General features: G+C 33.4%; 1 pseudogene; it reads right to left on the reverse strand.

Moving 5' to 3' along the window:
• The window catches only part of LOC149528356 (uncharacterized), a 114,329-nt pseudogene that overhangs the window by 2,102 nt on the left and 85,778 nt on the right, over positions 1–26,449 (reverse strand).

The following is a 26,449-nucleotide window of genomic DNA, read 5'->3' on the forward strand; positions in this document are numbered from 1 at the left end:
ATTTCTTCTGTATCTATTGCTATATTGCTTCACATCTATTTTTGGTGTGTCATCTATTGATTTCGCTCCCAAGGGGGCAGGATGATTACATCATTGAATACTTATTACTCAAGGCATCTTCTTTCCTTCTATCTAGCATCTTTTCCATCTATCTGTTCATTAATTGATCAACCTTATAAAAACTCTTCTTAGAGTACAATGGACAAGTAGTTGGGACAATCTAAACCCTGACTCCTAAGGATCAAGCCTTGTTCTAGGGATGATTCTATGACTCATGATTGGACCTTGTTATCTTTTTTTTTCAATCTCGGGTATCTAGGTGTTCTATCTGGATCCTTGAAGGTTATGCTCTATTCTAGAGATAATCTTCTAAATGCTTTCAATCTTAGGTATCTAGGTTTTCTATCTAGATCCTTGAAGGTTATGCTCCATTCTAGAGATAGTCTTCTAAATGCTATCACTCTCGGGTATCTAGGTGTTATATCTGGATCCTTAAAGGTTAAACTTTGTTCTAAAGAAACCTTTTAAATGCTTATTAATTTTAGGTATCTAGACATTCTATCTGGATCCTTAAAGATTATGCTTCATTCTAGAGATAGTCTTTTAAATGCTATCAATCTTAGGTATCTAGCTGTTCTGCTTGGATCCCTTGGGATTAAGCTCTATTCTAGAGATAGTCCTTAAAAGCTTATCAATTGGTCTCTGTGTCATCACCTTCGGAACCAATCTCATCTTCACATTATGCTTTCTAATTATCTTTGAATTGAACATGTTGCTCACACATTCATTCAAAGAGGGGCAAAATGTAATACCCCAAAATTGGCTCATTGCCATGATACCAATTATGGCCTATTTCTGATCAATCCTGAAGTCCTATTCTAATAGGCAATTCTCATTCTACTACTTGCTACTTGACTTAATTATCAGATGCAGAAAACCTTAATCTGCATTCATCATATTTTTCTATTTAATTCCTATAGTACGCACTCATATTAGTCACATTAAACCTACTGATTAAGATTTAATTTAATTTAAAGTATTTATACTTTAATTAAATTAAATTATATAATAAGGCTAATGTACTATGGAATTAAATTTATTTAATTTAATAAATGTGTCTATTTTAATTAATTAAACAAAATTATTTAATTAAATGGAGAACTTACTTCTAATTAAATAAACAAAGTTATTTAATTAAATGGGAAGCCATTCCTAATTAATTAAATGAAGTTATTTAATTAAATAAGAAAAGTGTCTCTAATTAATTAAATAGAATTATTTAATTAAATAGAAAAGGTAATTATGAGAGCATATCTCATTTTATTAAATTAAATATCTCACGAAAATCTCTCTTCAATTCAAAAGAGGAAATTCCCAATTCACTGTTGATAAAAAAGGAATTAAATCAGTTAACTCCTTATTCTACTCAAATTAAATCAGTTAACTCCCTCTAATTTGGGAATCTTCCTTTATGACTAAACTTCATCTTCAATCCTGACCATTGATTGAAATCAATCTCAACCGTTGATGGATTCTAGGAAAGTCTATTTAAGAGACCCTCATCTCTTCATTTTGAAAAAGAGGTTGAAGAGAATTTGCATCGAATTGCTATCAAATTGCATTCTCATTTAATCTCATCGAATTCTCATATAGATTTTCATTGTTAGTTTAATTCTCATATAGATTTAATATGCATATTCATCTAGCATAATCTCTTTTACATGTTTCTAGATTAAAATTTATTTCTTATTCTAGATTAAATTGCACAATCATATAGATTATTTGCATCTCATTCTCAAATCCTTCATTCGTAGAGGATCTAGTTGCTTAAACACCTCAAATCTGAGGATATCTAATAAGCAAATCCCTCTAGATAGAAGGCAATAGGTCGCCTTGTAGGCTAATTCTCAGATGAATAATCCAATGTTCATTCCGGGATGAATCTGCAAATAAGGACCATGTTGAATTGTGTGTGTTAGCATAGGCCACATTTTCACATATATAGGTAGCAACTAAAATGCTCGGTTAACACTATTAGTTGTACAATGTGCTCGGTAGATGCTTACAATCCGAATAAGTGTATGTCACTAATACAAACATGACTGCAATGTCAACATAGATAACTCCATTAAAATTTGGACTTTATTTTTTAAAATGACCTGCCATTGATCTTGTTAGGCTATTAAGTTTTTCCTTCAATGACCTGAGGCTCTTATACGAATTATTAGAAACTAAAGTACACCAAGATAACTAGGGGGGTGGGGGTGAATCAATTATCTTGTCAATAAAACTTTTATCAAACTTATTTTTAGATTAAGGTAAAAATAGGTATTGAGGGGACCCAAAACCCCATACAATAGTTAACCAAAGTCTACTAAAAAGTCCAATAAACTAACCACGCTCCCCATATTTTACAAGGTCTCAAAACCTAAAGTCAAATACAACCATAAAAAAGACAGATTTTACAAGGACCTAGAAACTAACTGTGGATTTTAAAAAGATCTAATCAAAACCCAAAAAAGGAAGGCATAGAAACAACCAATTCCAAATACCAAGACTAGAGACACAAACCTAAATATGCCAAAAAACAAATAGACAAAAATCACCCTACAAAAATTCCTTTGTAGCCCTTGCTATATTCTTCCCAACTCCATAGAGTATTTCACAATTGAACCACAAGTAGCATCAATGGCCTTCTTGCTACTCAACCTCATCTGCCTACTAGGACCCCCTATCAACAAAATAGACGTTGAGGAAACAATCTCCCTTGTGCTCCTTATTCCAAGACTGGTAACAAAACATAAGCTAAAGGTAACCATATACATATTTCTCCCACTATATTTGACCAGTTGCCACAATTTTTCCTCATAGTCGAGTAACTTCTCAAGGATATTCCCCACCTTTTCTTCTAGCATGATTCTTTTTCATTTTTCAACTTCAAGAGTAACCTACAAGTCTTTAACGATCTTTTTAAAAAAAGATGTTTCATTATACAACCAAGTGTCTACCAAAAGAGAGATATTAGCTTTCATCTTTTCCTTATGGAGGAAGTCCAGGCTCCCATTTTGCTCCTTGCCCTTCATCTCCTCTGGTTCCTCAATGACCTTGTTACCCTCCAGGGTTCCTTAATCTTCATGAATAGTTTTAACCTCCCCAAATAATACCATCTTCTCTCTAGGCATCGTCTAATCCTTATCCAAGTCTTCCACTTTATCAACCTTATTAAACCTTAAATATGTGATCAATATAATCAGCAACCATAAGAAGATACACATATACAATAACACCAAATATGTTAACTAGGGAAATCCTTCATTGTAGGGAAAACCCTAGTGGGGATGGTACCCACAAAATGATGTACTAATATATAAGTTCCTTGTAAGAGGATGGACTATGTTAGGAGCCAATGAAATGCATTTAGTACATATAAGTTCTTATTAGGAGACTTTGAATCCATGTGAGGAGATTCCAACCCTATTAGGAGTTGTGCAAACCCTATTAGGATTTGTAGAAGAAGGATGGACCCATTATACAAAAAGCTTTTGGGGCAAGACCACCAAATGTTAAGATAAAACCATGGATAGAAATAACAATTACATGCAAATATAACCAATAAAAAAAAATAATAGATTTCACAAAAGAGAGCACAAGACACATATATTTAATGCGGTTCATCCAAACCTTGCACTACATCCACCAAATAACAAGTCTAATATTATTATGATCCTGTGATTACAACTTGATTACAATCTGTAATCCCTTAGAGCTCAATACCATTGCAAGAAGCAATTTTTGCATCACACCTTATGAATATATCCCTAACCCTAAGACCTTTTATACAAGTATTTTGCAACTTTAGGGTTAAAATTAGTTACAACATGTCAGCCATAAAATGTTGATAAAATAACCCCAAATAAAAAATTCTTGGCCTGACCCTAGACCCCTCAAAGGAATTATGGAGTATGTACAGTACTTCCTTGATTAGTCACCAAAAACTAACACCAAAATTATTTTACAATTATCCTATATATTATTCCTTGCAAAATAATAATAGTGTATAGTAAATCAAACTCCTTCTATGTCCTCTTATTGTGCCTTGTTTGCACCAAATACTCTCATATTTCAATACCAAATCTCTAACCTTGCATATAATCCCTTAGATTTCTTACTCACATTAACCAATCTTCTTTGCATCACAAACTTGATACACACATCTCAAACAAGAAAATTGGCCTTCCTTTATAAAAATTCCTCAAAAGAATCACTGAGTTTTCCTTGAGGCTTTCACAATGAATTATTATAGGACCTCATTACAATAATCCCTTTTTCATTTAATTATACAACATCATTAGCTCATAGTCTTCACAATGTTTCACATGTGTGACCTTGGACCTCATGCATTCACTAAAATCATCATCGGGTTGTCTTTTGTCATTATCTAACTTCACTCATCATGATTCTATCCCTGTTAGGAGATAAATTTGAGCACTAGAAACTACTTGTTAGGTACTTTGTCTACATACTATCTTTTGTAAATCATAAATAATTCTCACATGTCTTCAAATTATTGCATGTTAACTTGTCCATATCATGAAGACACAGTATAGAGCATATCCTCAACTACACTTGACCTCATCATCAATGCTTTATCTGTACTACCTCATTCATTGTTTGTTATTGTACCATTCTTCATAGTATATTGACATCAATGACATGCATAGTCATGAATGCAACACACATTCATGCTAACTGTTTCTCAACAATGCTAGAGTACTCCCCCATCAGAATATCATAAACATTCATGCTAACACAATATTGCTTAGTTAATGATTAAGTATGTTGTACTAACTGACAATACTATGATTTCCTTTAAAGCCAACAATTTTATGGTCCATGGATGCATCTGTGCTCAAATGACTTTTTTTCTCACTATCTTGTTTCTTTCCCAATTCTTTTTGTACCATCCTTGAAACCATGAGATTATCTCTCCTTTGAATAATCCTGATATGGGTTTACTAGGTCAACCTATATCCTAACCTTTTATTGTCTCAGCCCCAAATTTCCCTTGGGTGTTTAATTTATTTTTATTTTGTGGACCCATTGGATTGCTTTTTTTTTTAAAATCTCAAAACTAGTATATAAAGGAACTTTGGCACTTCATTTGCATAATAAATCCATAAGAATACAACCAAATGTCATATGCAAGGAGACCACTCAAGTAGCATATCAATTTCTTATAACATTCTCAAGCATTTCTCAAGATTCAATGATTGATTGTGAGCATCTCTTCTTCAAGATCTAGTACTTTTTAGGCCATCATGGGAAGAGATTTGCATTGTGACATTATTCTTCTCCTTAATTTGTGGAGATATAAATCCATAGAACCATGATTTTGTATTGATTAGATCCATTACATTTATGGATATTTCCTATATTTCTTGTTGAATATTTAGCATCAAGAACATTTAGCATTGTGAAGCTCTTCCTAACAAGGGTTTCATCAAGTAAGGTGAATAATTTCATTTTTTTACTCCGCTGACATAATTTTTTGTACTTGTATCTATCAAGGTTGATTATTAAATGGGATACTAAAAAAGGAAAGCCCCACCCTCACACATTTTAATTTATCTCAAGGCATGGGGAAGGAAATTATTTTAATTACTATGTTATTATTCTTGCACAACTTACAATGTGTTACCCTGGCAGTCACTTTGGGGCCCAGCCCCCATTGCAAGCCACTCCCATAGACATGCACCTAGACTACCTACCTAAAACTCACATAAACCATAGTTGTGTCACATAGCACAACACTCATAATGATCAAATTTAATTCCTTGATAGGAAACCCCAAAATATAAAGTTGGTTCTCAAAACCCAAGTCATCATATATGCTCACCAAATAAAAATCTCATAAACATAAGCCTCAATTTTGAATCATAAAGTACATCCTAACATCTAGTCAAATAAACATCATAAAAGAAATCTTAAAAGACACGCCTCTGGTGCACATCCTAGTTTTGCCAACTAAATAGTTCACATAAAATTGATCACAAAATAAAACATGACATTAAAATTTCCAAAACCCATTTCAAAAGAAATACAACAAAACCTCACATCAAATAATACAAGGTTTCATCAAATGATTTTGATTAGATTATTTTCAAAAAAAAAAATTTGATTATATAATATATAAGTGTAGATAAATTTAGTGTGTTCGCTATATAATAATTTAATAATTAATTTTTAAATTTTTTTGGCAAAACATTATATTTATATTAATAATAACTAGTTCAAAAGAGTTCCCAAAGAAAAGAACCAGAAAAGAAAAATTCCAGCCATTGCCTAATACAAAAAGGAATGCAGAAGAAGAAACACTGGATCAAGAGAGAGTATCTATGAATGCAAATGAATCTTGTCCTAGAGATTCTCAAATTGAGAATATAGTATTTGCAAAGAGCCCAAAACTCATATGAATACAATTCATTGATTGGTGCCAAAGACAAGACTCAGAGCCCAAGGAAAAATGTCATGCCCAAAATTTAGGGAAAAACACAACTATTTTATTTTAGTTTTATTTTATTTTAATTTTTATTTTAAGTTTATTTATTTATAATTATTATTTAATTTTATTTTTTTTAAATCTTAAAGAGCCTCAAATAGACATATGTATATTACAACTAGATTGTCGATTAGTTAGACATTCCTCCTACATCTACTCAAGGTCACAAGTAATGGTTATGTTCATTAGGATATGTTGGATATTGATTCCTACTACTTTTACTTATAGGGAAAGATCTCTTCAAACAAAAGCTTAGTTTAGAGTGATATAGTTAGGAGTCACTAGTACATTTGGGCTCATTTTTTGACCTTTATTGGTCAAAATTTTGACCTAGTTTTTGACCAAACTTCGACCAAATTCAACCAACACATTGGTCAAAAATTTGACCAACCTATTGATTGGTCAAAATTTTGACCAATACGTTGGTTGAAAACTTTTGACATTGCCAGCACATTTTCTGCCAAGCATTGGTTGACATTTCGATCAATGCTTGGTAGAAAACTGCAGGGCATTGGTCAAAATTTTGACCAATGCCTGGTAGAAAATTGTAGGGCATTGGTCAAAATTTTGACCAATGCCCTAAAGTTTTCTACCAAGCATTAGTCAAAATTTTGACCAATGGTTGGTAGAAAATTGTTTGGCATTGGTCAAAAATTTGACCAATGCTTGGTAGAAAACTACTAGGCATTTCTACCAAGCATTGGTCAAATTTTTGACCAATGCTTGGTAGAAAACTGTCAGGCATTGGTCAAAATTTTGACTAATGTTTGGTCAAAAAAATTTTGAGGCTCACAATTATTGAGGTCCACTTCAGCAATGGCCCTTCCTGTGAAATTGCCCTCTAAAACCTTTCTAATGAGATAATGTGTTATGAGCTCTTCATCACTGGGATGGAACGTGAGTCCAGGAGGCAATTGTGCATCACTCGTATCATGGTTCATGATACGAGTGATGCACAATTGCCTCCTGGACTCACGTTCCATCCCACTGATGAAGAGCTCATAAACATTATCTCATTAGAAAGGTTTTAGAGGGCAATTTCACAGGAAGGGCAATTGTTGAAGTGGACCTCAACAATTGTGAGCCTTAGGGAGGGTTCAATTCCCTCTTTTATTATTCACTATGCATATAATCCCATACACCCATTTGATCTCAAATGATGATATGTATTGAATTTTGAGTGTCTATGTTGAGTGCTCCAAAATCGTCCATTTCATGTCTTCATTTGTACACAATGTCTTTCTAGTTTCTTTCTACTCACATGCCCATTTCATTTCATATGATCATCTAAAAATTGTGTCACTCTAAGCTCTCAACTATTTCCTCTTGATTGATCATCTCATAACTGTTGAATGAGAGCTTTGGGATAAGCTATAGGCATCCATCAAAAGTTTGGCCAGATTTTGATCTAGGATATAGTACTAGAAGCTATATTTCATGCCAGTCAAAAAATCTTCTTGGCCATGGCCTAGAGCAATATGAACTAGCCAGATGAATGCCACATTCATGTTTAATGGAGAAACTCTTCCTGAAAAAGGGGAGAGAATTTTTGTTGACCACTCAATTGCTATTCTCCTAAAGGTACATGCCAGAATTAGAAAAAAATAGACTCATCTTTGGATTTGAATCTACTTCTAGTTATAACGAGCAAGCTTCTATCAGATAACGAAAGCCACGAATTGGGAACTTCAAGGCAACCATTCTAGGACGGTTAGGAACATATGGATATGAGTGGACAATTTTGGTATTGAACTGAAATATTTTCCTCAAAATTTTCTTTATATCATTGTTGCACTATATTGCAATGGTCTAACCAGTAGGCAGCATTAGAGAATGATAATTTGGCTTGTACTGATTAATAATGGTAGTGGTAGAAGTAAAGACATGTTAGTTGCAAGTTATAAGACTTTTTATGAGTTCCATATGATGGATGGTTGGTCAAAATACACACAATTGTCTTCTTTAAATAGTTAGAATGGGGGTTTAAAAAGAATAAATTTAAGAAAGAATTTATTAACTAAAAACTAATGCATGCATAAAAATGACAAACTTTCTAATAATGAAATCTAATTTTGCAGCTTTGACTTGTCAGCTCGCCAAGTTGCCTCACCAAGTTGGCTCGCCCACATGTCCCACCAAGTCCCCAAGTCCACTCGCCAAGCTGACAATTCAAGTGTGCTCACCAAGTCGACTCTTTAAGTTTTCTCACCAAGCCCATCCCCTAGGTAAACTTTCCAATTCAACTCACCAAGTCACTCCCACCTAGTCACCTCAATGAGTTGACTCTTTTAGTCAGCTCACCAAGTCATGTCACCAAGTTGACTATTCGAGTACGCTCACAAAGTTGACTCTTAATTGTAAAATGAGATTTCAACTTGATGTAATTTAATGACATTAAATATGCTCCATCACAAATCATGCAACACAAGAAGAAATTTGAATTGCACAAAACCTTACAACAATTAGGAAGGACCTAAAATCAATTAAAACAATTATTCATATGCTTGCAATAATTATTCTCAAAAGATCATTCAAATGCTAACAAAAACTATTCAAAGTGTTGTATAACAAGAATGGAATATTGAGCATAATAGTAAATTTAACAATTGGGAAGTGACATAATATAAATGTACCTCTTCAAATATGGGCATTTTGGTAATTCTTTATGTTCTTTTAGATAAATATGTAATCATGTTTAGCAAATAGAAATCCAAAACTAGTAACATACATTGCAAAAACCAAAAATTTCCCAATGTGATAGGAATAAAAGGATCAGATCACTAATTTCAGTATCCCAATGTTTTTAAGTTACATTCCATTATAAGTGAGCTATTTGTGCATAGTAAACAACTTTTCCCTACCTCAGAGAATCATTTCAATATTATGATACATGTAAACACTATATCCATTGTGACACATATTTAAGGGAAATGAGAATAATTTAAGATACAAGATAGATAAATAGTCATTACCCAAACTCTATATTAAATTGATTCTGTACCAAAAACCATGCTATTAATTCACTCCCTAATATGTCCAGTTGTTGTACCCAGCAAAGGAGCTAGCTATTAGCGCATCACAAATTGCAGTTTCCCAATCATGAGTAAAAAGAATGAGATGATTAGAGGTATGAGAATAGGATAATACCATCACAATGAAATTTTAATAGGTGTTGTGAGACATGAAGTGAAGATATCAGTTGGAAATTTAGCACTCTAAGGAAGAATCTCATTTGCTCCATAAGCCACAAGTAATATACAATCCTTCATTGCAACTGCAAAAGAAGTACCAGAACCCAAGTCTTGATGTTGCATATCAACCAAAGACACTATCAAGAAATATATTATATATACTCAAACAAATAATTAACTTATAAAGGGGCATATGTATCTATTTGGATTAATACTCAAACAAATAATTAACAAACAAAGCTTCTTTACCTCTTCAATAGTAGGATCAAGTTGTAGCCTATATTGAGCCTACATAAGAAAAGATAGTATTTACATCACTGGTTCTAATATGCACATTTTATATTACTGTTGAGGCCTGTTTAGACCTCTAAGAGGCACCATGTGTACCTTGTACATCTGTCACTAGAGGCTGATGCTTTGCAAGAATGTTAGCTACACATTAAAAAAGAAAAATAATTATTCAATTGATAGGCTTAATCATCACCAAACTACATAAAATTGCTCATTACTACAAAACTGCAAATGATTTGGGTGTGCATCAGTGTGAAATAAGAAATAGTAAAACTCATTTAAAAGACAAGTTTATTTCCCAAGCAACTATTATAAGTGTTGTCTCTTATGTACTATTAAAAACAATTAAGCTCTAGACTTATATAGTGAAAGCTACAACCATACGTGTCATTAAAGAAAAAATGAAAATTGCATACAAATGTAAAGAATTAACACTTGATGTAATCTACATTATCCAATGTATCTCCCCCAGTGTTCATAGCTTATTACTTCCTTACACCCCAACATCATGTTTGACATCAACTACCAAATAGAGTGCTTTATCTTATTCTTACTACATCGGGATCCTCACACTAAGCATGTGATAAATCCCTCTTACTTGAGATGCATGAGAACAATATAGATGATAGTTGGTTCAGGAAATTGCTTTAATAAAAAAGAAGTTAGAACCATTGATTTGCATCATGTTAAATGAGAAAACTCAAATATTGATGATGCCAACTAAAGAAAGAAATTATACCAATGTCTAGTAGAAATAACTAGAAATAAATGAAAAGTAGCAGAATGTATAGCAGCTACAATAGCAAGGGAATGAAGAAAAATAGCTATAGTCGTGGGGAAAAGAGAACGAAAAAAAAGTGGGCTTAATTGAAGCATGGGGTGAACCTAAGAAAATTAATTGCTAAGCCAGTACAATGATAAATAGAAAGGTAAGGGAAGAGCCTAGAAAATAGTAGAAACAAAAAAAGGCCACTCTAAATGGGTGTGTGTATAATAGTAGTTTTGTGACCTTTCCATATATTTCCCCATTGCAAATGGGGACCCCATCGCTTGCTTACTGGTCTAGTCATTTTAGGCTTAGTTTTGGTAGTTGCTTTGGCCTTGCTTTGGCCTCTAGGTCCTCTCCTTAGGAAGTGAGTGAGTCATTAACCCACATTCTAAGATTCATCAAGGATTGGAAGAAAATGGTAGAAAGTATCAAGCAAATCACCAAGGAAGTTGTTAACAAGTTGCCCACAAAGTATTGTGGAGACATTGACAAGAGAGTCATCAAGGTGGGTCATGGAAATGTAGAAATCGTGAACCAAGTCAAACTAAAAGCACGAGTAGTGGTGCAAATTCTTTCATTTTGTAAGTCAAGTGGGATAGAAAGATGCAAATGTTAAAGAAAAAAGTGTTTAAGAATCTTATATAGAACAAGGAAATGCTTAAGGATTCTTGCACATTCAATTGAAAAATCAAGTTAAGTTCCAGACAAATGAATGTCTTAGGCAAAAACCTTCTACATTTCTAGCTCATTTCCTAAAATTTGGTCAAGCTAAGAAGCATTTCCAACTCCCCTTCTAAATTCCAACCTCCTTGAGAGCCCACTTCCAGCTTCTTGTCCAATTTTTGACCTTAGTATTGCATTTCGAGCTTGTGTCTAAAATTTTGGTCTTTCTCCTCAACCATTTCCAGCTCCATCACTAGAATCCACCTAAAGAATAAGAGGAAAATTTAAAGTATAGAGATTTGAAGTTAAAACAACAAATTTTGAGTTTATAGTTCAAAGTTTTAAAAAGAGAAACATGAAATTTTCATGTTTCAACAAAGAGGTGAAGATTTTATAGGAAGAATGTGGAAGGTTTATGTAAAGTTGTTTGCTCATTTCTAGCTCTAAGCTAAAATCAACCTCTATGAGGAGCATTTCTAGCTCTCTTGTGGAATTTGAACCTTGAGGGAAGCATCATATTTTAAGATAAAGTAAGTTGAAGTCCAATTCAAGATGAAGGCAGCATTGAGAGTGGTCAGAGGTGACAACGGTTGTTACTGTCTATTGCTCCATAACCTCATGTATAGACAAATGGTCTTGATCGCTCATCTTGTGAAATTCATCAATGCAAACATCACGGTCTACTAAAACCATTGCTCCAGCTTCTAGCCTATGTTCGCCTGAATTAATTTAAACTAATTAGCCAAGAACAAACAAATATTTTCACAAAACCATCCAGTCTTTGACCAATGAAATAATGTCAAATTGGTCATCGTCAAAGCATATGGCCATGACAAACTAGGCCTCTTAACAACAAAAAATGTATAGATAATAGTCAAGAACATACATAAAATCAAAATCTCTAAAAACTAATTACCTATCGATTGGTCAGAGGTGACAGCAACTATCAAACCAACACCAGAAGACCCCCGTCCTGTAGTTGATATTACCAGGGTAGCAATATTCATGATGGCTCTCAGGAGTTGGGATTTGGAAATAGAAGGATCACCAACCATCATCATGTTTATATCCCTGCAATGAAATTGATAGAGATGCATGAGCTCAACAACCATTAGAAAGAGAAGTATATAGAAAGTATGAAATTAAGGGTTTTAACCTCTCAAATGAGTTCCATTCTTCAGATTCTTCTCAACACCCCCTAGTAGCTACAATACAACAACTTTCTTTATCCAAGTATGCCCATAGATTGAAGGTGCAATTGACTCTGCCAGTAGACTAAATGTATCCTACTTATTTCCTATTTTCTTAATGGTTTTTATGTCATCACCTATAAAAATAGGGGTATTTATCTCTTTATTGAGCTTAAACACATTATTGGCAACAATAACAGTCTTGCATTGAATGGAATGCTAAATATGTCAAACATGCCTAAATTGGAAAAGGGTTCCAAACCAAAAAGGGGCTACCATGAATGAATTGTGTCACTTGTGATTGATTATTCAAAAGGAAAGGTACCTGAAGACAACATTGACACTACCTTTTCCTTTGCTAGGAATTGCCTTGTAAATTCCCACCACTGTTATATGATCTCATGGCTTGCAAGTGTCAACAGATCATCCTCTACAATAATATCTACTAATCTAGGTATCTGACCGAGAGCAAAGTTCTAAGGTACTTCTTGCATAGATATTGTTTGATGGTCTCTATACTTGCATAGACCAAACTCAGTAACTAAGAGATTCCCTTGATCATCCTACCATAACATTAGCAAATTAACTTGCATTAGTCCCTTAAAATTATATGCAATCAATAGTTGCTACAAAAAATATTACCCTGTGAAAAAACACTAGAAATATTATGGTAGAAATGAATGGAATACTTAATTGTGTAGGATAAATAGACCCTGTGGGTAGGCCAATTATTGATGTTATATCTCGATATTCATGAGCTTGAAATTCTCTAGTGATAGGGCAATAATGGACACTTTTAACAACCTTCACACTTACTAAAGAACCTATTGGTCATAAATAGGCAACTTCTATCACATAAATGCCCTGGAAGAAGTGATCTTAGTCACAAAATTAAACAGGTATAAAACCTACAATCCTACGACAAAAACACAGCTAAAAAGATGGCCTTGACAATTGAACCAAATGAGAACATATAAAAAATCTAGTGATGATGTTATGTTAAGAAAGTAGTTAATCATACATTGTAGAATCTTTGGGGTGAGGTAAAACAATTTAAGACACCAAATCATGTCCAAGGAAATTATCACACAACCTAACAGCAATCAGAATTTTTCTTCATCCAGTCACAAATTCAACAACATAAAATAAACAAAAGAAAAAGATGGAATGCAATGTTTTAAACATCCTTCTTATACCCTAGTATCTAGAACTCCAATATTCTAACACAATTACAAGTGAACTCTATTTGTTGTTTTAACACCTTTTTTTACTATTCACTCAAAAGTATCAATTCTTTACATAATAATGTATATAGTCATAACCAATAGATAAGGATAATAAAGGGCATCTGATGTTCATCAATCTATCAAGAATTTTCAAGCTAATTTAAATAGGGGGATCATGCTTGCGGCAATATATACATACATTTAGTGACAATACCCTCAACGCTAACCATGGTGCCAACAAATGGAGAAAGGAGCTCCTGAGGAGTAAGCTTGTGAAAGCCAAAATGACCTTCAAAACCAACTTGAATTTTTTGGCCCTCTTGTAGATACTTGGGATCCACATTTCTTGTAACCTCCCCTAGTGCATCAGATAAGGGCTTAATGTACTCATTGGGACTCCTTATCACCCTGCGAGCTAAATCATGGCTGAAATTCCTTAGATCAGCCATGTCTATAAATAGGCAATGGCAACCTTGAGTGATCGTGCCTCTAATATTGTCCATGTACACAGCTTGCTTCACCTGCAAAATGTTGCCACAAACATGTTAAAAGGCTATGTCATGCATTAATGGCTTCTACCATAGTACATTTGATTGGTAAATCTTTTAAAAGGCTGATGAGATGAAATGAGAGGAGAGCAAAGAATAAATTTAAATCTTGGTCTAGAAAGTCCATGAAAGTGCGCATGCACCAGATTGGCTTCCTCATTGATATCCATCACTGGCAATGTAGCTTCCTACAGTGGAAAAATGAGGTGTTGCAAACTATCGATCCAAACCTCACTTACAAACACCAAAATAGTATTTAACTGAAACAATATATAGCCATCATAAGTTGTGTAGAGTAAGTAGAGCTAGCCATCATAATTTAAAGAATTTAATATATATGATTAATGTTGAAAGAAGTGTATAAATAAAAGAGAGAGAATTGATCTAAACAAAACAATTTAGAATACACAAGTATTAAGTTATCTTGTGTATAAAACACAAGATGTAGATTGCTGATACAACCATATATGAAACTTACTTCTATTTCAATTGTTGGCTTAGGTTTGGGATCTAGCACCTTTGAATACCATATAGGGTCTTCCTCCTAAAACAAACAAAACAATCAAATAGGTCTTACAAATTGCGGGCCTTTGTTGATTACAAGTACCACAGATAAATAATTTAATAAAACAATCATTCCTAATAGCAAGTTGAAGCATTGGATGCTAATAAGTTATAACCACCTCTAATATCTTAACAAATAGCCTCATTGCTTCTGTGGAAGCCATATTTCCAAGCCCGTTCCAACTGTAGAAAGAAACACAATATAGTAATTATAAATTATTATTGAGCTATGGAATAAAGTGGAAATGACCAATGTTCATGAATGTTAGTTTGGCCATAGTGAATAATAATCATATCAATGCCATTTTAACAAATATCAAGTCCCCTCAAAATGAAGTTCAAATAAATGTGAAAGTGTACAACTGAATAGAAGAGGAAGATAAAATTCTCTGATATATAAATAAGTCTCCACTCAGATATGTGAATACAATCCATCAGATATTTACATGAAAAAATGAAGTGTCCTACTCTACCCAAACTAAACTTTGTCATGCATGTACACTGATACTAGTGAGTCATTCCAAACATCTTCCCTAGATTTCTGTGAGGACAGCATCAAGAGTTTTGTTGGTAAACATAATATACATTTTAGTCAAAAAACCAAAGCAAAATGTGAAAACAAAAGAGTATGCCAAAAATTTCATTCTCATTATCATAACTTTAGGCTACAGGTATCACTATAGCATTGTAAAAGACTTCGATACTTTTTTTTCACATGATGATTGACGTAGAGACAACTAGATTCTTAACATGAAAAAAGGGAGATATTTAAATACAACACAATTAAATTCACTGCTCCATTTTTTATATATTTATAAATGCTCCATGGTCAAATATTTATCATGAAAACAAGAATAAGAGAAGCACCTGTTTTACCCAAAATTTAAACTGTGTCATGCTCATATCAATGTGATACTAAGGAAAGTCATTCTTGGAATTTTGTGAGGATAGCATGGAGAGATTTTTTGGTGGACAGAAAAAACTTGAAGTCAAAATTCCAACTTCAATGTCAAAAGCAAGCGTATGCTAAAACAAACTCATTCTTATTAATATACCTTTTAGTTACAATTAGCACTATATTATTTGGTAAGACTTTACTTTTTCCCACACAATAATAAACCAAGAGATGATTAGCTTCTTTACAGGAAAAAATGGTGTGATTCTAGTAGGACAGGAGTGTATCTACATAAATGAACTATTCGTTAGTTCAACTACTTGTAAAACTCTATGAAAAATTTGAAAGTAAACCAAATCTTTGCAGATGAAACTTATTAACCAAAGTAATATTAATAATATCATTTATATATATATATATATATATATATATATATATATATATCTTACAAAAGCATATTCAAATGAAGTGACTTCTTTTCATTCAACTTATTTACTATTCAAAACTTTTATTCTTGAAAATACCCTTGTAAAAAGTTTGGTAGTAAATCAAATCTTTCCAAATGAAACTTATTAGCCAAAGCCATATCAATAATATCCATTTAATATATTTATCTCACAAGGGGAAATTCAAAAGCATTACATCTTGATAACTAGGATGCAATGTGTTCATATCTTGACAACATACAGAGTAATTGCAATTTGTAGATTTACTAAAATTTGAAATCAAATAAGCAAGAAAAGTATTCACCTTGTCCATTTGCTATGCTCAATTGGATTCCAGCTATGAGGTTTAGAAATATTACAATGTCCTACAGTCGCCTGTAAACAAGAGTGAATCTGTTACAAAAATAATGACAATAGAAGAGAACAAAAAAGTATTTGGTCCCTAAAACCTTGGGCAGAATAATTATCATGTTCATGCATAAGCTACAAACATGAACTTGTTATCCTTGCAAAAATATTGAAAATTTTGTAGCTAAGATTTTGAAAGCACTGATTACAATTTTTGAATCATACTTCAGATAAGCTCCATCACCAATCATCGGAGAGAAGAGGGAAAATATGGTTACGATATCTCAAAACTCAGCTACAAATATCAAAACACCTGAAGACTTCATTCTTAAACACATGCAGATGTTTAATATGTATTTAATTCAATCTATTAAAAGGTGCAATTAAATGAAACAATTTGAACTTTTTTCGATGTTTAACTAAAAATTATCTAGATGATTGTCACTTATAAAAATTCTTATATTAATTATTGTGCCATGTGATATGTTCAACTTATTACAAACCACATAAATAGGACTGTTGTGATGTCCACGAAAGTTTTCACCTATAGTGGAAAAACAATTCCAATTAAAAATTATATTATAACTGCATGGTAAATAGCTAACATTGTTAATTTATTCATTACTCTTTCTTAACATTTTTCTTAGAAAGCTACATTTAACTTTTTAAAATACTTGGAGAAAATAAAATCGTAACTATTAACTCCCTCATGTTAATAGTCATAAAAACTTGTATTAACTTATAATAAACTATAAGACTTCTCAAGAGCATATTGCTCCTATTTGTTCTCAACAACAGAGCACTGCTTCCTCTTGTTTCCTTAGATGATCTCCCCTCTAGCCACCTCTCAAGTCATGGCCAGATGTATGCTATGAGCTTTCACTATAGGGTTCCTATTTCAATCCTCAAAAAATTATTAGATCTTGTACTAGTCCCTTCACACTGATCAATAGTGGCACATACAACTTTTCCATTTCTAGTCCAGATAGTGATAAGATCAATGATCTTCAATTTTTTTTTCCCCAATCTTGATGTCACTTGCTTTAGGAGTTCCCTATTTTTTTGCATTTTGAAGTTTTTTGCTTCCCTACCTCTGTTCTTCCCCTTGGTGATACCTTTCTTCTCTTCCAAGAACTCGCTATAGTATCCTGTCATCTCATGATTCTCATTGACCTATTCTTGGTCATCTACAGATGTTAATATAATTTATTTTTGCTTTCTAAAATGCCTACATTCCATGAAATTTACAAAAATGTCAGTTGTAACACACTTTGACATACACATGCAAATTCCTGAAATAATATCACACTAGCTTTAAGAGAGGCGTGTAGATATAATGAATGAAATTTGTTATTTTGACCATATTTATAAGCAAATATAGTGCACAGACTTTTACTATGGACACATATATCTCAGATTCATCTTCTTGCATAACCCCTATCTGTAGATATTTTAGAAAAACTGCTAAATTTCTTAGTCGAGTTCACAATACTAAATGACCCTCGCAAATTTATGCTCCCAAAGGAACGAATTGGTGACATCTTCTTCATTTTGAGTAAATGTTGGCACTTCTATAAAATATTTGACTATCTTTTCCTAAATTTTAGATACCTATTACTGAATATTTTTCCTCAAAGTCTAAGCTACGAACAAAAAGTCCAGTACAAAAAGATGCACTTAAATCAACAAATATGATGTCTTGAAGAGACTTTGCAATAGCTTGCAGAACTTCCTTATGCCATAATTCAAAGCAAATAGAGCACATACCCTAGGAAGGAATTGTACTAAAAAAGCCTCTAAATGGGTAAAGTTAGAAAGCATCTACTAAAATAGTAATTGTAATATCCCCTTTTTAAAATTGCCCTAAAATCACAAATTTAATTGAAATGAGGGACGTAATATATTTATAAACATAAATCCTAGTTTAGGTCCAGCAATGATGTTAGATTATATTTGAAGTATATTTCATAAGACAAATTATTTCTATTTAGGGTTAGGATCTAATCAACAAATATAGATATGTATACATATATGTCCATAATTATCTTAACCTATACATGCCTAACAATAATCATCTTATTCTAGATAAGCTATGGAATAACCAATCATTTCAATTCCCACAATTAATCATATTTTGGATTTGTAGAGGAAATCTACAAAGTGTGCTCTATTATTATTTAACCTAATTAAGCCAAAAAGCGTGCAATGCCTAACCAAGATAGCTTGTCCCTTGGCCCACAAGCACTAGGAACATTCCATGCTGATTCCATCCCTTAGGGTGGTCTACTTAATTCAAAGCAACCCAAGTCATACAAAAATAATATTCAGCCTGCACTTGACCAAGACAACTCACCTCTTAGCCCAAAAGTGACAAGAACATCCACCATGATGATTTCATCCCTTGAGATAGCCTAAATAATTCCAAGGAACTGATGTCTACCACCTCTCACTAACATATTTCTTTCCATTCCTTTGATTGTTTATTCACTTCCCAAAACCAAGCATCATGGATATTGGAGAGGATAACACAGGGTGCCTAAGGCTATACACCACTAAACCAAAGGATGCAAAACATCCAACAAAGACAACTTGAACCCTTGGGCCACAAGTGGTAGGAACATCCAGCCAAGACAATTCCATCCAACTCGAAAGCGTGCTTAGAGGAGAGACCTATATTGGTTCTCCCAAATGCATCTTCGTCCTCACCCACATATGATTGTTTAGATATTGAAAAAAAATTACTTGCTGAGAATGGTTGGAATTTTCTACTAGATCTTAAGGATTAAGGGCATTGCCACTACTAGATTTGCTCCACACCAAAGCTCCTTATTAACCCACCTCAATTTGGATTTCCAAATGATTGTCACCATTTGTTTATTTTCCTTGCTTCTTTGACAGGATGCTTTCAAGATCTTCTTCATCGCACATTTTTCTTTTGCTTGGATTTTCTCTTTTTTTTCTTTTTCTTCGTCTCCATCTTGTGTACTTGTCTTCTTTTTTCTCATATATGTTCCAACTTCAATTTATGTTTTTCCTTGAAGCAAAAGCCTTTCTTTTCAAGCTCTTCTCACTTGAAAAAATGTCCATTCTCTCAATTTTCCTTGCACTTGTAACATAAATTTTCTATCCAAAAACTTTCATGGTTGTCTTTAGGTGCTTGTCTCCCTTATAGAAGGATTTATCTCTTGATGATGTATTTTTAGAGTAACCTTTAGCCCTTGTTTCAGTAGTATCAAGTCGTGAGGCTCTTAGGATTGCACCTTGGAGAGTGGTAAGATCAAAGGCACTTACAAGGCCCTTGATCAATTCCAATAGTCCCTCCATAGTAGGTATGTGAGTCTCTTTTTCACTTATTCTAGTAACCAAGACAAAAAGCACATAGTCCTCCATGGTCCATTCTTGCCTTAATTGGGTTAATTTTTGGAATGACTCTCCAAATGCTTTTGATCAAATATGTCAATGATTTTGTAGGAAAAGTCATCAAACGACGCTATGTTTAAATTCCCTTGCGTAAGCAAACCATGGTGCCACCAGTTGTGAGTAACCCCCTCCAAATTTATGCATCTCCTTCCATTGTGGGGTAGTATCCAATTTTTGGACCCATGAATGAGTAGTGACATTCCCTAGCCCATCAAAATCAGGAAGAGTTATTTTGCTTACTGGTTGACCCGTTCCTATCAATGGTTAATTCTTGATCTGGCCTAACAAAACTCTCTAAATGGAATGTTTCTCCTCATTTCAAGGTCAAATCTTGAATATGATTCAAAGAGTTCTTCTAATTAATGATTTCATTCATTATTTTTTTCTTCTTCTCTATCTAGCTCATTTAATGGTATAAAGGAGGGTCTACACATCCTTGAGTTGACCTCAATGGTGAACTATTGTTTTCAAAATGATTAAACCTGGAAATCCTCCCATTGGTTTGGTTGGTTCTAGGATTATTGTTGTTCGTATTTTGGATGGCTTGGAGAAGTAGTGTCATTCTTTCATTTTGATTCATGAGAGCTTGAGTTTTTTTTTCATGGCACTCCATGAAAACCCTCAATATATTTTTCATTTGTTTGCCCATTTTATTGTTTTAAATGGTGTTATGGACAAATACAAGTTCTTCTTTTCTCTCCACAAGGCTTGTATTTTTTTGAATGGTGTTATGAATGGATACAAGTTTCTTCTTTTCTCTCCCAAGGCCCTTCAAACTCTTTGGCTAGGTTGCATCCATAATCATTCATCCCTCAAGATAACAAGAACAATGTTCTCCTACCAACTATAATGTCCCCTTTTTAATTAACATAGTTATCAACATAAATCTTGATTTAAGTTTCGCAACCATGTTGACCAACATGCATTGCCAGGGAGTGTCAATCTAGCTTGAAATCCAAGATTCCAGATCGTTGAGGGCTCCCTGATCCTCCCTCCTAAAGCCTTCCCCTTGGTTGATTCCCCAATGAGGTGACTGTTCCCCCTCCTCTTGGTGTGGTTGTGTGTTCTTGGTGATTTTGATTGATGTGTTTATCATTTCTAGTTTCTCACTTGGATATATGGGCTATGAATGCCAACCAGCCACTTTTTATTATATGACTTATTTTGTGTATGTTTTTTTATATAATGCTTCAAATATAAAGCTCATTTAAGTGTTTCCAATAGAAAATTTCTTCTCTAGCATAAATCTCAAAAAGAGAATTTGATCGTCAAATTGATTGTTCTGATTTGCCTGTTAGGAATCCAATGCAATATTGTTAAACAAAGAACTGACTAACAATTAATTAGGATTAGTTAAAAAATTGCTTACTACATGGGACCATATCAGGACAAAATATGTCCCAAAACATACATGCTAAAAAGTGCAATCAATTTTTGTACTCCTTGTTGTTATTTGCAAAGTTTATGCTTATTATGATCCTACTAAAGTTAACTAATTAAAGAATAAGATAAAGAGTTAATTTTTTTTCTACATAATGTTTACAAAAAGATACTAAATTAGGAAAAATATAGCCTCTAAATAAATGTAAAAACTATGAAAGGGCCCAAGTAGTGCTAGTTGAAATCATTAGACACTATTGAATAAATAATTAGATTTAGTGGTGATTATTTTTTCCACCTACTATTTGTAACGAACTACCAGATCAAATCAAAAATCTTGTCACAACATAAGTGTACAAAAAGAAAAAGTAACCTTCCACACTCCTCATTTTTTGTTGCATGCTATCACTTACTAGACAATTTTAATTTTAAACTCAAGTTTCTAAAAGGACCCGAGTAAGAGTTTTAAATCTATTCTAGCATAAATGTAAAGCCTGAAAATCAAGATTAAAATCTCTTACCCTTTCTTTCCAGCAATGCTACCACTTATGATGATGCTATTGAAGTAATTTACTATCAATATATCATTAACTTAGCAGCCTCGACTAGGGACAAAAAAATTTCTCCACAACAATAAAAATGAGCAGCCAGTTTTCAATTCCTTGCTGTTATTTTTAGTATTATTTTTAACCACGACCCTACTATGGCAATTAATAAAAACAACAAAGAATTGGGTTTTTTTTTCCGCAGGCAACACTACCAAAGACAATTAAGATTTATCGATACACTATAACATGAGTATTAAAAAGAGGATTATGGTGCTTAGCTTCTGGATTAGATTGTGTAGATATTTTTACCATCAACATTTCAAATAACACTACGTGATCCATCATCATGATGAGAGAGCAAGAGGTGTAACAGTAAATGTAGTGTGATTCGATCCTAATGATGGATCACGTAGTGTGATTCAAAACATTGATGGTAAAATCCTCTACACAAACTAATCTAGAAGCTAAGAACCATAAATATCATGGATTGTGGAAATCTGATCTCATGAATTAAGAAGAGTCAAATTTAAAAATCTCTCTCTTTCTTGTAGTACAAGTATTAACCGTGAACCTGTTGAACTAATGATTGAATAAAATGGAGAATGTTGGTTTTTTTTAGCATCATGTTTACTGTGGCATGCCCAATTAACACTAGAAATCTCCTCTTAACATAATATAGTAGGAAAGTGCAATAAAATTTTGGTTCCCACGAGATGCACTCAAATGGTTAAATTGTTGGACTTCTAAAGAGGAACCTCAAGTTCAAATTCCCATGAGAAGTGATAAAGTGTTAAAATTGAGATAAACTATTAAAATATAACATTCAACTTACTAGATGTGATGTGTGCCCCACTAGACAAGATTGGTCGTGAAACTAGAGGATCAATTTATAGAAGAGATGCTCCTTAGCTATTGAATCAATGTCGAATATAATCCAAAAAAGAATACCACTTCAAAATAATGCATTTAATATCTAGATTTCTCACTCTTACTAACATTTCTATTACATCCTACGAACCTTTAACACTACTAATTGGGTTCATTTTCTACATAAATTAATAACAAATAGCCAGATCAAAATCTTAAAAAAAGTTTCAAAAAAATAGAGCAATAAATTAGCAGATGCTTTCTCAATTTTTATATAAAATGTACACAAAAATTAACAACTACTTAAGCAAATTTCATCAAACATCTAATCATATCATATTCCTTAATTATAGATTTTCAGAATGGAAAGCTAGGGAAAAAGTATTCGACAATAGTACACATAAAAGTCCATGCCTTAATAATTTCCCCATTCGCCACAAAAGAACTATGAGAGGACCAAAATAATTACTTACTAGTAACATTGGGGGTACTGCATTTGTAGCCTTCATTAATCAAGTTGAAGTGTGAGGGCATAGGGATTTCTGTTTCATCAACCCCAAACTCAACACTACTCATTTGAATCTGCACCCAGATCTGGTTCAAATCCCTAGTAGTCTCAATAGCAGTCTTGAGATTTGTCTGTGGGAATCTTGAGAAAACAGTGCCATTGGTAACATTGGTAGGCAAATTGGAGTCATCTTCAAGCACAACATTGCTCAGACCCACCAGCATCTCCCTGTGCTGAAACCCAATATAAATCTGCCACCCTTTAACTTCTTATTTTCCAATGTTAAGCACAATTGATGTGGAATTAAAGACATAAGGTTGATCTTTTTCATTTGGTGTAAGGGGATAAGTTATCCTTGGAGTCTGCCCTTGGTAATTCAAATAAATTCCATTGCACTTATCCTTCACTAAAACTCTAGAAACACTTCTTTGTGCATCAACCCAGACATCTTTGTATGGACCCATGATATCTTGGTTTACCATTGCTTATTTTCTCAATAAAAGACACATCACACAAGCAAGAATCAATATCAGCAAGGAAATATGAGTAGTAAGAAATCATAAAATGTCATTAAATTGTAAGAATGAAGTTATAAAAGACATGAATTTATTTATTTTCGAGAAATAAATAAACCTTTAAAGCAATCCAATCAACAATCAAATGATATTAATTAATTAAGGTGTGTATATTTAACAAATGCAAATATAGAAATGGGTATAGTTGGAGAAGCTGAGAAACATGATTTGCATTATTATATGTTATAATTTTCACAGATTTAAGCTATAGTGAAATTTTTTTGTAACTATAGCTTAAATAAAAAACAAATAAAACTTTACTTTACAATTTGGAGAAGTAATTGATTAATCAAAATTGATTAACGAATAGCTTTTCACTTAAATAATCAAATAATCAAAATTTGGAAGTGGTAAATAGCTTAAGTAAATTTTTCTTTCTTGGTTGTTTTTGATGAGTAACCAACAGCCAAATAGGATTGCAAGGCTGCGATTTAGGCATGGTAATTTATGCTCTTCCCAAGACTGAAATTCACTAAACCTGTACTTTTAATGAATGTATTTTTTACTCAGGTCATTTTTCTCCTTTTACTCCTCTCTACACACTTTTTGTCACACTTGGTCCTCTTTTTGCTACTCAAAATGTTGCACATCCTGCACTGTTATCATTATTTTTAGCCACATATCATTCGTACTCTCAAAAGCAGGCCTGAAACATCATACACCATGTGAAGGAGAACAAATAGTATAAGACAAGAGCATCAAATCCTCTTTAAAACAAAAACGCCCAAAATAATTGAAACTAAATTCTCTCCAAGAGCATCCAATGCTGCCCTAATTGAAACTCATAATTTCCATGCAAATTCTACTTAATAAATAGTGCTTAGTGATCAGTTCTGAGCAATACAAATCCCATAAATTGTATTGAGGCTCTGAAAGATTTGAAGTGGTGAAGAAATGGAAACCGTAGGAACTTTCCTGAGAATGGCATGGTGGGGCATTTTTCTTGTTTCTATTTTGTATGCATGAAAATGGTGCACTGTACACATCTTCCGTAGCTTGGGGCAATGCTTTCATGGAGAAACAGGGAAAATAGACTTGGCATTCAAAGCAAAGTTGGCCAGTGAGGGTAGATGGTAGCATGGGGCTCAAGCTTTGCTATCTTTTAGGCAGAGCAATGGCAGCAAGGGGTGGATCTCCTCCTCTTGTGATTTCTAGCTTGAGCTATCCTGTCTCCAATCTGAGCTCCGAGTATCATCACGACTCTAGCGTCATCTATGCAACTCCAAAGGGTACCCATCTTTATAAATCACACATCTTGATTATGAAGGGACGTTACTACACTTGTCACATATGGATGGAGAATTTTTTGGAAGCGTGACAAACATGCTGCTAAAAAATGTGGAAGTAGACACAACAGATGTGAAAAGAAGGATGATGACAAAGCACTCCCAGTATGAATTGATTTGTGACTCGATCCTAGATCTAGCAGCGGCAAAATATTCCAAATATGAAATGATTTGTGACTATGTCCAAGATATGGATGGATCTGATGATCGCATGCTAGATATGTACTCGTAGGAGGTGTCACCTTTCTTAATAGATCCTCATTTTTTCTTTTACCAAAATAAATGTCAAAAATCGAGTACTCCAATTCCTTGAAGACATTGATATCATTGTATATATGAAATTACAAACATCGATATGTGGAAGACATTGATATCTATCGAGACTCTCTGATGACTTGATGGTGGCAGGTAAAGAGGCAGTAGTAACAATGGGTTAGAGTGAATCTCAAACTTCAAGTCAAAATGAAACATTTACGGTTCAAAATATTCAACAATCTCAACTTCCACTCAAAATGAAACATTTACGGTTCAAAATATTCAACAATTATAATGACTTTGATTGTCTTGCCATCCTCTTGTACAATATGAACTGTAGATTGGAAAACTTAGATCAGAAACTTCAGTAAAGGGATGCCTTCAGCATAACTAGAGTAATATGTCATCAAGATCTTGGTGCAGTGAACCATAACCAAGGACATGTGAATATTGTAGGGAAACAACACATTTCCATAGGGAAATATCAACAAATTACTAGAACATAAAATGTGGGCAAGGGAAATAGGGATTCAGATGTAGAATCTGAGCTGATGCCAAAGAGATGTGAGAAATAATAAAACAACTTTAAAACTCACAACCTAACCCTAAAAATCTGCTTGGGAACAACTATTATCGAGTGACGGAATTGCTCGGTAACCAAAAGAAAAAAAAGCTGGTAGGAGAGTTTACCGAGTGAGCTCGATAAATGAAGGATAAGCAACTCAGTAACCAAAGTGATTACTGAGTGAACTCAGTAAAAGAGTGATTACCAAGTGAACTCAGCAGGAAAAGTGATTACTAAGTGAACTCGATAGAAGAAGGCACCAAGTGTACTCGGTAGCCACAAGAGAATGGAGCTCGGTAGAAGAAGGCACCAAGTGTACTTGGTAGCCACTACAGAGAATGACTTCTACCAAAGA

The sequence above is a fragment of the Cupressus sempervirens genome, chromosome 11, assembly GCF_028749045.1.
Source record: "Cupressus sempervirens isolate cs-2001-9-10 chromosome 11, ASM2874904v1, whole genome shotgun sequence".
Taxonomy (NCBI): Eukaryota; Viridiplantae; Streptophyta; class Pinopsida; order Cupressales; family Cupressaceae; genus Cupressus; species Cupressus sempervirens.